Source organism: Apium graveolens, unplaced genomic scaffold (genome assembly GCF_009905375.1).
Source record: "Apium graveolens cultivar Ventura unplaced genomic scaffold, ASM990537v1 ctg8719, whole genome shotgun sequence".
Lineage (NCBI taxonomy): Eukaryota > Viridiplantae > Streptophyta > Magnoliopsida > Apiales > Apiaceae > Apium > Apium graveolens.
Window position 1 is genome coordinate 1 of NW_027421416.1, and position 8672 is coordinate 8672.

Consider the following 8672-nt stretch of genomic DNA (forward strand, 5'->3'; position numbering starts at 1 on the left):
AGGAAAAAAAATTAAGAAGAAAAAAAAACGTGAAACGAAAAAAGGGGTGCACACGAGGACCAGGGGGAGTACTCTCCCACGCTTCGGAGTTCTGATGGGATCCGGTGCATTAGTGCTGGTATGATCGCACCCGTCAGAGAAGTGCAAAGTAATTGTATATACGAAGATTTAGAGCGGTTTTGCATTATTACGCGATAAACTGATAAAAAAAATTAAAAAATAGAAAAAATAAGAATAAAAATAAGAAAAAATAAAAGAATAAAGTGAAAAATTATGAACTAAACATCGAAGAAATGTGTTGTACAAAGAGGAAAAAAAATTAAGAAGAAAAAAAAACGTGAAACGAAAAAAGGGGTGCAACACGAGGACTTCCCAGGGGGTCACCCATCCTAGTACTACTCTCGCCCAAGCACGCTTAACTTCGGAGTTCTGATGGGATCCGGTGCATTAGTGCTGGTATGATCGCACCCGTCAGAGAAGTGCAAAGTAATTGTATATACGAAGATTTAGAGCGGTTTTGCATTATTACGCGATAAACTGATAAAAAAATTAAAAAAAATAGAAAATAAGAATAAAAATAAGGAAAAATACAAAGAATAAAACACGGAAAAATTATGAACTAAAACATCGAAGAAATGTGTTGTTAGGAAAGAGGAAAAAAAATTAAGAAGAAAAAAAAAAAAAAGTGATGAACGAAATAGGGGTGAACGCGAGACTTCCAGGGGGGGTTTCAACCATCCTAGTAACTCTCGCCAAAGCACGCTTAACTTTGGAGTTTGATGGGATCACGTTTTGCATTCGTGCGGGATGATCGCAAACCGTCAGAAAAGTGCAAAGTACGTAATTGATTACGAAGATTTAGAGCGGTTTTGCATTATTACGCGATAAACTGATAAAAAATTAAAATAAAAAAATAAGAATAAAAATAAGAAAAATAAAAGAATAAAGGGAAAAATTATGAACTAAACATCGAAGAATGTGTTGTACAAAGAGGAAAAAAAAATTAAGAAGAAAAAAAAACGTGAAACGAAAAAAGGGGTGCAACACGAGGACCTTCCCAGGGGGTCACCATCTAGTACTACTCTCGCCAAGCACGCTTAACTTCGGAGTTCTGATGGGATCCGGTGCATTAGTGCTGGTATGATCGCACCCGTCAGAGAAGTGCAAAGTAATTGTATATACGAAGATTTAGAGCGGTTTTGCATTATTACGCGATAAACTGATAAAAAAATTAAAAAATAGAAAAAATAAGAATAAAAATAAGAAAAAATAAAAGAATAAAGGGAAAAATTATGAACTAAACATCGAAGAAATGTGTTGTACAAAGAGGAAAAAAAATTAAGAAGAAAAAAAAACGTGAAACGAAAAAAGGGGTGCAACACGAGGACTTCCCAGGGGGTCACCCATCCTAGTACTACTCTCGCCCAAGCACGCTTAACTTCGGAGTTCTGATGGGATCCGGTGCATTAGTGCTGGTATGATCGCACCCGTCAGAGAAGTGCAAAGTAATTGTATATACGAAGATTTAGAGCGGTTTTGCATTATTACGCGATAAACTGATAAAAAAATTAAAAAATAGAAAAAATAAGAATAAAAATAAAGAAAAAATAAAAGAATAAAGGGAAAAATTATGAACTAAACATCGAAGAAATGTGTTGTACAAAGAGGAAAAAAAATTAAGAAGAAAAAAAACGTGAAACGAAAAAAGGGGTGCAACACGAGGACTTCCCAGGGGGTCACCCATCCTAGTACTACTCTCGCCCAAGCACGCTTAACTTCGGAGTTCTGATGGGATCCGGTGCATTAGTGCTGGTATGATCGCACCCGTCAGAGAAGTGCAAAGTAATTGTATATACGAAGATTTAGAGCGGTTTTGCATTATTACGCGATAAACTGATAAAAAAATTAAAAATAGAAAAAATAAGAATAAAAATAAGAAAAAATAAAAGAATAAAGTGAAAAATTATGAACTAAACATCGAAGAAATGTGTTGTACAAAGAGGAAAAAAATTAAGAAGAAAAAAAACGTGAAACGAAAAAAGGGGTGCAACACGAGGACTTCCCAGGGGGTCACCCATCCTAGTACTACTCTCGCCCAAGCACGCTTAACTTCGGAGTTCTGATGGGATCCGGTGCATTAGTGCTGGTATGATCGCACCCGTCAGAGAAGTGCAAAGTAATTGTATATACGAAGATTTAGAGCGGTTTTGCATTATTACGCGATAAACTGATAAAAAAATTAAAAAATAGAAAAAATAAGAATAAAAATAAGAAAAAATAAAAGAATAAAGTGAAAAATTATGAACTAAACATCGAAGAAATGTGTTGTACAAAGAGGAAAAAAAATTAAGAAGAAAAAAAACGTGAAACGAAAAAAGGGGTGCAACACGAGGACTTCCCAGGGGGTCACCCATCCTAGTACTACTCTCGCCCAAGCACGCTTAACTTCGGAGTTCTGATGGGATCCGGTGCATTAGTGCTGGTATGATCGCACCCGTCAGAGAAGTGCAAAGTAATTGTATATACGAAGATTTAGAGCGGTTTTGCATTATTACGCGATAAACTGATAAAAAAATTAAAAAATAGAAAAAATAAGAATAAAAATAAGAAAAAATAAAAGAATAAAGTGAAAAATTATGAACTAAACATCGAAGAAATGTGTTGTACAAAGAGGAAAAAAAATTAAGAAGAAAAAAAACGTGAAACGAAAAAAGGGGTGCAACACGAGGACTTCCCAGGGGGTCACCCATCCTAGTACTACTCTCGCCCAAGCACGCTTAACTTCGGAGTTCTGATGGGATCCGGTGCATTAGTGCTGGTATGATCGCACCCGTCAGAGAAGTGCAAAGTAATTGTATATACGAAGATTTAGAGCGGTTTTGCATTATTACGCGATAAACTGATAAAAAAATTAAAAAATAGAAAAAATAAGAATAAAAATAAGAAAAAATAAAAGAATAAAGTGAAAAATTATGAACTAAACATCGAAGAAATGTGTTGTACAAAGAGGAAAAAAAATTAAGAAGAAAAAAAACGTGAAACGAAAAAAGGGGTGCAACACGAGGACTTCCCAGGGGGTCACCCATCCTAGTACTACTCTCGCCCAAGCACGCTTAACTTCGGAGTTCTGATGGGATCCGGTGCATTAGTGCTGGTATGATCGCACCCGTCAGAGAAGTGCAAAGTAATTGTATATACGAAGATTTAGAGCGGTTTTGCATTATTACGCGATAAACTGATAAAAAAATTAAAAAATAGAAAAAATAAGAATAAAAATAAGAAAAAATAAAAGAATAAAGTGAAAAATTATGAACTAAACATCGAAGAAATGTGTTGTACAAAGAGGAAAAAAAATTAAGAAGAAAAAAAACGTGAAACGAAAAAAGGGGTGCAACACGAGGACTTCCCAGGGGGTCACCCATCCTAGTACTACTCTCGCCCAAGCACGCTTAACTTCGGAGTTCTGATGGGATCCGGTGCATTAGTGCTGGTATGATCGCACCCGTCAGAGAAGTGCAAAGTAATTGTATATACGAAGATTTAGAGCGGTTTTGCATTATTACGCGATAAACTGATAAAAAAATTAAAAAATAGAAAAAATAAGAATAAAAATAAGAAAAAATAAAAGAATAAAGTGAAAAATTATGAACTAAACATCGAAGAAATGTGTTGTACAAAGAGGAAAAAAAATTAAGAAGAAAAAAAAACGTGAAACGAAAAAAGGGGTGCAACACGAGGACTTCCCAGGGGGTCACCCATCCTAGTACTACTCTCGCCCAAGCACGCTTAACTTCGGAGTTCTGATGGGATCCGGTGCATTAGTGCTGGTATGATCGCACCCGTCAGAGAAGTGCAAAGTAATTGTATATACGAAGATTTAGAGCGGTTTTGCATTATTACGCGATAAACTGATAAAAAAATTAAAAAATAGAAAAAATAAGAATAAAAATAAGAAAAAATAAAAGAATAAAGTGAAAAATTATGAACTAAACATCGAAGAAATGTGTTGTACAAAGAGGAAAAAAAATTAAGAAGAAAAAAAACGTGAAACGAAAAAAGGGGTGCAACACGAGGACTTCCCAGGGGGTCACCCATCCTAGTACTACTCTCGCCCAAGCACGCTTAACTTCGGAGTTCTGATGGGATCCGGTGCATTAGTGCTGGTATGATCGCACCCGTCAGAGAAGTGCAAAGTAATTGTATATACGAAGATTTAGAGCGGTTTTGCATTATTACGCGATAAACTGATAAAAAAATTAAAAAATAGAAAAAATAAGAATAAAAATAAGAAAAAATAAAAGAATAAAGTGAAAAATTATGAACTAAACATCGAAGAAATGTGTTGTACAAAGAGGAAAAAAAATTAAGAAGAAAAAAAACGTGAAACGAAAAAAGGGGTGCAACACGAGGACTTCCCAGGGGGTCACCCATCCTAGTACTACTCTCGCCCAAGCACGCTTAACTTCGGAGTTCTGATGGGATCCGGTGCATTAGTGCTGGTATGATCGCACCCGTCAGAGAAGTGCAAAGTAATTGTATATACGAAGATTTAGAGCGGTTTTGCATTATTACGCGATAAACTGATAAAAAAATTAAAAAATAGAAAAAATAAGAATAAAAATAAGAAAAAATAAAAGAATAAAGTGAAAAATTATGAACTAAACATCGAAGAAATGTGTTGTACAAAGAGGAAAAAAAATTAAGAAGAAAAAAAAACGTGAAACGAAAAAAAGGGGTGCAACACGAGGACTTCCCAGGGGGTCACCCATCCTAGTACTACTCTCGCCCAAGCACGCTTAACTTCGGAGTTCTGATGGGATCCGGTGCATTAGTGCTGGTATGATCGCACCCGTCAGAGAAGTGCAAAGTAATTGTATATACGAAGATTTAGAGCGGTTTTGCATTATTACGCGATAAACTGATAAAAAAATTAAAAAATAGAAAAAATAAGAATAAAAATAAGAAAAAATAAAAGAATAAAGGGAAAAATTATGAACTAAACATCGAAGAAATGTGTTGTACAAAGAGGAAAAAAATTAAGAAGAAAAAAAACGTGAAACGAAAAAAGGGGTGCAACACGAGGACTTCCCAGGGGGTCACCCATCCTAGTACTACTCTCGCCCAAGCACGCTTAACTTCGGAGTTCTGATGGGATCCGGTGCATTAGTGCTGGTATGATCGCACCCGTCAGAGAAGTGCAAAGTAATTGTATATACGAAGATTTAGAGCGGTTTTGCATTATTACGCGATAAACTGATAAAAAAATTAAAAAATAGAAAAAATAAGAATAAAAATAAGAAAAAATAAAAGAATAAAGTGAAAAATTATGAACTAAACATCGAAGAAATGTGTTGTACAAAGAGGAAAAAAAATTAAGAAGAAAAAAAACGTGAAACGAAAAAAGGGGTGCAACACGAGGACTTCCCAGGGGGTCACCCATCCTAGTACTACTCTCGCCCAAGCACGCTTAACTTCGGAGTTCTGATGGGATCCGGTGCATTAGTGCTGGTATGATCGCACCCGTCAGAGAAGTGCAAAGTAATTGTATATACGAAGATTTAGAGCGGTTTTGCATTATTACGCGATAAACTGATAAAAAAAATTAAAAAATAGAAAAAATAAGAATAAAAATAAGAAAAAATAAAAGAATAAAGTGAAAAATTATGAACTAAACATCGAAGAAATGTGTTGTACAAAGAAGAAAAAAAATTAAGAAGAAAAAAAACATTAAAACGAAAAAAGGGGTGCAACACGAGGACTTCCCAAGGGGGTCACCCATCCTAGTACTACTCTCGCCCAAGCACGCTTAACTTCGGAGTTCTGATGGGATCCGGTGCATTAGTGCTGGTATGATCGCACCCGTCAGAGAAGTGCAAAGTAATTGTATATACGAAGATTTAGAGCGGGTTTTGCATTATTACGCGATAAACTGATAAAAAAATTAAAAAATAGAAAAAATAAGAATAAAAATAAGAAAAATAAAAGAATAAAGTGAAAAATTATGAACTAAACATCGAAGAAATGTGTTGTACAAAGAGGAAAAAAATTAAGAAGAAAAAAAACGTGAAACGAAAAAAGGGGTGCAACACGAGGACTTCCCAGGGGGTCACCCATCCTAGTACTACTCTCGCCCAAGCACGCTTAACTTCGGAGTTCTGATGGGATCCGGTGCATTAGTGCTGGTATGATCGCACCCGTCAGAGAAGTGCAAAGTAATTGTATATACGAAGATTTAGAGCGGTTTTGCATTATTACGCGATAAACTGATAAAAAAATTAAAAAATAGAAAAAATAAGAATAAAAATAAGAAAAAATAAAAGAATAAAGTGAAAAATTATGAACTAAACATCGAAGAAATGTGTTGTACAAAGAGGAAAAAAAATTAAGAAGAAAAAAAAACGTGAAACGAAAAAAGGGGTGCAACACGAGGACTTCCCAGGGGGTCACCCATCCTAGTACTACTCTCGCCCAAGCACGCTTAACTTCGGAGTTCTGATGGGATCCGGTGCATTAGTGCTGGTATGATCGCACCCGTCAGAGAAGTGCAAAGTAATTGTATATACGAAGATTTAGAGCGGTTTTGCATTATTACGCGATAAACTGATAAAAAAATTAAAAAATAGAAAAAATAAGAATAAAAATAAGAAAAAATAAAAGAATAAAGTGAAAAATTATGAACTAAACATCGAAGAAATGTGTTGTACAAAGAGGAAAAAAATTAAGAAGAAAAAAAACGTGAAACGAAAAAAAAAGGGGTGCAACACGAGGACTTCCCAGGGGTCACCCATCCTAGTACTACTCTCGCCCAAGCACGCTTAACTTCGGAGTTCTGATGGGATCCGGTGCATTAGTGCTGGTATGATCGCACCCGTCAGAGAAGTGCAAAGTAATTGTATATACGAAGATTTAGAGCGGTTTTGCATTATTACGCGATAAACTGATAAAAAAATTAAAAAATAGAAAAATAAGAATAAAAATAAGAAAAATAAAAGAATAAGTGAAAAATTATGAACTAAACATCGAAGAAATGGGTGTACAAAGAGGAAAAAAAATTAAGAAGAAAAAAAACGTGAAACGAAAAAAGGGGTGCAACACGGAGACTTCCCAGGGGGGTCACCCATCCTAGTACTACTCTCGCCCAAGCACGCTTAACTTCGGAGTTCTGATGGGATCCGGTTGCATTAGTGCTGGTATAGTCGCACCCGTCAGAGAAGTGCAAAGTAATTGTTATACGAAGATTTTAGAAGTCGGTTTTGCATTTTCTTACACTTCCGGATAAACTGATAAAAACAAATTAAAAAATAGAATAAATAAGAATAAAAATAAGGAAAAAATTAAAAGAATAACGTGAAAATTATGAACTAACAGCGAAGAATGTGTTGTACAAAGAGGGAAAAAATTAAGAAGAAAAAAAAACGGTTTGGAAACGAAAAAAGGGGTGCAACACGAGGACTTCCCACGGAGTTCTGAGGGGATCCGGTGCATTAGTGCTGGTATGATCGCACCCGTCAGAGAAGTGCAAAGTAATTGTATATACGAAGATTTAGAGCGGTTTTGCATTATTACGCGACGAAAAAAAATTAAAAAATAGAAAAAATAAGAATAAAAAATAAGAAAAAATAAAAGAATAAAGGAAAAATTATGAACTAAACATCGAAGAAATGTGTTGTACAAAGAGGAAAAAAAATTAAGAAGAAAAAAAACGTGAAACGAAAAAAAGGGGTGCAACACGGGAATTCCCAGGGGGTCAACCCATCCTAGTACTACTCTCGCCCAAGCACGCTTAACTTCGGAGTTCTGATGGGATCCGGTGCATTAGTGCTGGTATGATCGCACCGTCAGAGAAGTGCAAAGTAATTGTATATACGAAGATTTAGAGCGGTTTTGCATTATTTACGCGATAAACTGATAAAAAAAAAAATAAAAAATAAGAAAAAAAATAAGAAAAAAAATAAAAAATAAAGTGAAAAATTATGAACTAAACATCGAAGAAATGTGTTGTACAAAGAGGAAGAAAAAATTAGAAGAAAAAAAAAAGTGAAACGAAATAAAAAAGGGGGTCCAACATACTCTCGAGGATCGCATTCCGTCAGGAAGGCACAAGTGCAAAGTAATTGTATATACGAAGATTTAGAGCGGTTTTGCATTATACGCGATAAACTGATAAAAAATTAAAAAATGAAAAAATAAGAATAAAAAATAAGAAAAAAATAAAAGAATAAAGGAAAAAAAAAATATGAACTAAACATCGAAGAAATGTGTTGTACAAAGAGGAAAAAAAATTAAGAAGAAAAAAAAACGTGGAAACGAAAAAAAAGGGGTGCAAACACGAGGACTTCCAGGGGGTCACCCATCCTAGTACTACTCTCGCCCAAGCACGCTTAACTTCGGAGTTCTGATGGGATCGGTGCATTAGTGCTGGTATGATCGCACCAGTCAGAGAAGTGCAAGAGTAATTGTATATACGAAGATTTAGAGCGGTTTTGCATATTATTACGCGATAAACTGATAAAAAAAATTAAAAATAGAAAAAATAAGAATAAAAATAAGAAAAAATATAAAAGAATAAAGTGAAACAAATTATGAAAAACATCGAAGAAATGTGTTGTACAAAGAGGAAAAAAAAATAAGAAGAAAAAAAAAAAAGTGAAAAAAAAAAGGGGTGCAACACG

The 8672-nt window shown here is 35.0% G+C and overlaps 22 non-coding genes across 22 annotated transcripts; all 22 read right to left on the reverse strand.

Annotated features, from left to right (window-relative positions):
- Positions 1-351: 351 nt before the first annotated feature.
- On the reverse strand, positions 352-470 carry LOC141705249 (5S ribosomal RNA). Its single transcript, XR_012568264.1, has one exon. It is a non-coding gene; the product is annotated as a 5S ribosomal RNA (ribosomal RNA).
- Positions 471-1035: 565 nt separating this feature from the next.
- LOC141705268 (5S ribosomal RNA) lies at positions 1036-1152 on the reverse strand. The gene has a single exon (XR_012568282.1). It is a non-coding gene; the product is annotated as a 5S ribosomal RNA (ribosomal RNA).
- Positions 1153-1370: 218 nt separating this feature from the next.
- Positions 1371-1489, reverse strand: LOC141705260 (5S ribosomal RNA). The gene has a single exon (XR_012568275.1). It is a non-coding gene; the product is annotated as a 5S ribosomal RNA (ribosomal RNA).
- A 218-nt stretch (positions 1490-1707) lies between these two features.
- Positions 1708-1826, reverse strand: LOC141705269 (5S ribosomal RNA). The gene has a single exon (XR_012568283.1). It is a non-coding gene; the product is annotated as a 5S ribosomal RNA (ribosomal RNA).
- A 215-nt stretch (positions 1827-2041) lies between these two features.
- LOC141705270 (5S ribosomal RNA) lies at positions 2042-2160 on the reverse strand. Its single transcript, XR_012568284.1, has one exon. It is a non-coding gene; the product is annotated as a 5S ribosomal RNA (ribosomal RNA).
- Positions 2161-2377: 217 nt separating this feature from the next.
- LOC141705271 (5S ribosomal RNA) lies at positions 2378-2496 on the reverse strand. The gene has a single exon (XR_012568285.1). It is a non-coding gene; the product is annotated as a 5S ribosomal RNA (ribosomal RNA).
- A 217-nt stretch (positions 2497-2713) lies between these two features.
- LOC141705250 (5S ribosomal RNA) lies at positions 2714-2832 on the reverse strand. The gene has a single exon (XR_012568265.1). It is a non-coding gene; the product is annotated as a 5S ribosomal RNA (ribosomal RNA).
- A 217-nt stretch (positions 2833-3049) lies between these two features.
- On the reverse strand, positions 3050-3168 carry LOC141705251 (5S ribosomal RNA). Its single transcript, XR_012568266.1, has one exon. It is a non-coding gene; the product is annotated as a 5S ribosomal RNA (ribosomal RNA).
- Positions 3169-3385: 217 nt separating this feature from the next.
- On the reverse strand, positions 3386-3504 carry LOC141705252 (5S ribosomal RNA). Its single transcript, XR_012568267.1, has one exon. It is a non-coding gene; the product is annotated as a 5S ribosomal RNA (ribosomal RNA).
- Positions 3505-3722: 218 nt separating this feature from the next.
- On the reverse strand, positions 3723-3841 carry LOC141705253 (5S ribosomal RNA). Its single transcript, XR_012568268.1, has one exon. It is a non-coding gene; the product is annotated as a 5S ribosomal RNA (ribosomal RNA).
- Positions 3842-4058: 217 nt separating this feature from the next.
- On the reverse strand, positions 4059-4177 carry LOC141705254 (5S ribosomal RNA). Its single transcript, XR_012568269.1, has one exon. It is a non-coding gene; the product is annotated as a 5S ribosomal RNA (ribosomal RNA).
- Positions 4178-4394: 217 nt separating this feature from the next.
- LOC141705255 (5S ribosomal RNA) lies at positions 4395-4513 on the reverse strand. Its single transcript, XR_012568270.1, has one exon. It is a non-coding gene; the product is annotated as a 5S ribosomal RNA (ribosomal RNA).
- Positions 4514-4732: 219 nt separating this feature from the next.
- LOC141705256 (5S ribosomal RNA) lies at positions 4733-4851 on the reverse strand. Its single transcript, XR_012568271.1, has one exon. It is a non-coding gene; the product is annotated as a 5S ribosomal RNA (ribosomal RNA).
- A 216-nt stretch (positions 4852-5067) lies between these two features.
- LOC141705257 (5S ribosomal RNA) lies at positions 5068-5186 on the reverse strand. Its single transcript, XR_012568272.1, has one exon. It is a non-coding gene; the product is annotated as a 5S ribosomal RNA (ribosomal RNA).
- A 217-nt stretch (positions 5187-5403) lies between these two features.
- LOC141705258 (5S ribosomal RNA) lies at positions 5404-5522 on the reverse strand. The gene has a single exon (XR_012568273.1). It is a non-coding gene; the product is annotated as a 5S ribosomal RNA (ribosomal RNA).
- Positions 5523-5741: 219 nt separating this feature from the next.
- LOC141705264 (5S ribosomal RNA) lies at positions 5742-5861 on the reverse strand. Its single transcript, XR_012568278.1, has one exon. It is a non-coding gene; the product is annotated as a 5S ribosomal RNA (ribosomal RNA).
- A 216-nt stretch (positions 5862-6077) lies between these two features.
- On the reverse strand, positions 6078-6196 carry LOC141705259 (5S ribosomal RNA). Its single transcript, XR_012568274.1, has one exon. It is a non-coding gene; the product is annotated as a 5S ribosomal RNA (ribosomal RNA).
- Positions 6197-6414: 218 nt separating this feature from the next.
- On the reverse strand, positions 6415-6533 carry LOC141705261 (5S ribosomal RNA). The gene has a single exon (XR_012568276.1). It is a non-coding gene; the product is annotated as a 5S ribosomal RNA (ribosomal RNA).
- A 219-nt stretch (positions 6534-6752) lies between these two features.
- Positions 6753-6870, reverse strand: LOC141705262 (5S ribosomal RNA). The gene has a single exon (XR_012568277.1). It is a non-coding gene; the product is annotated as a 5S ribosomal RNA (ribosomal RNA).
- A 213-nt stretch (positions 6871-7083) lies between these two features.
- Positions 7084-7204, reverse strand: LOC141705266 (5S ribosomal RNA). Its single transcript, XR_012568280.1, has one exon. It is a non-coding gene; the product is annotated as a 5S ribosomal RNA (ribosomal RNA).
- Positions 7205-7719: 515 nt separating this feature from the next.
- On the reverse strand, positions 7720-7838 carry LOC141705265 (5S ribosomal RNA). The gene has a single exon (XR_012568279.1). It is a non-coding gene; the product is annotated as a 5S ribosomal RNA (ribosomal RNA).
- Positions 7839-8317: 479 nt separating this feature from the next.
- Positions 8318-8435, reverse strand: LOC141705267 (5S ribosomal RNA). The gene has a single exon (XR_012568281.1). It is a non-coding gene; the product is annotated as a 5S ribosomal RNA (ribosomal RNA).
- Positions 8436-8672: the final 237 nt, after the last annotated feature.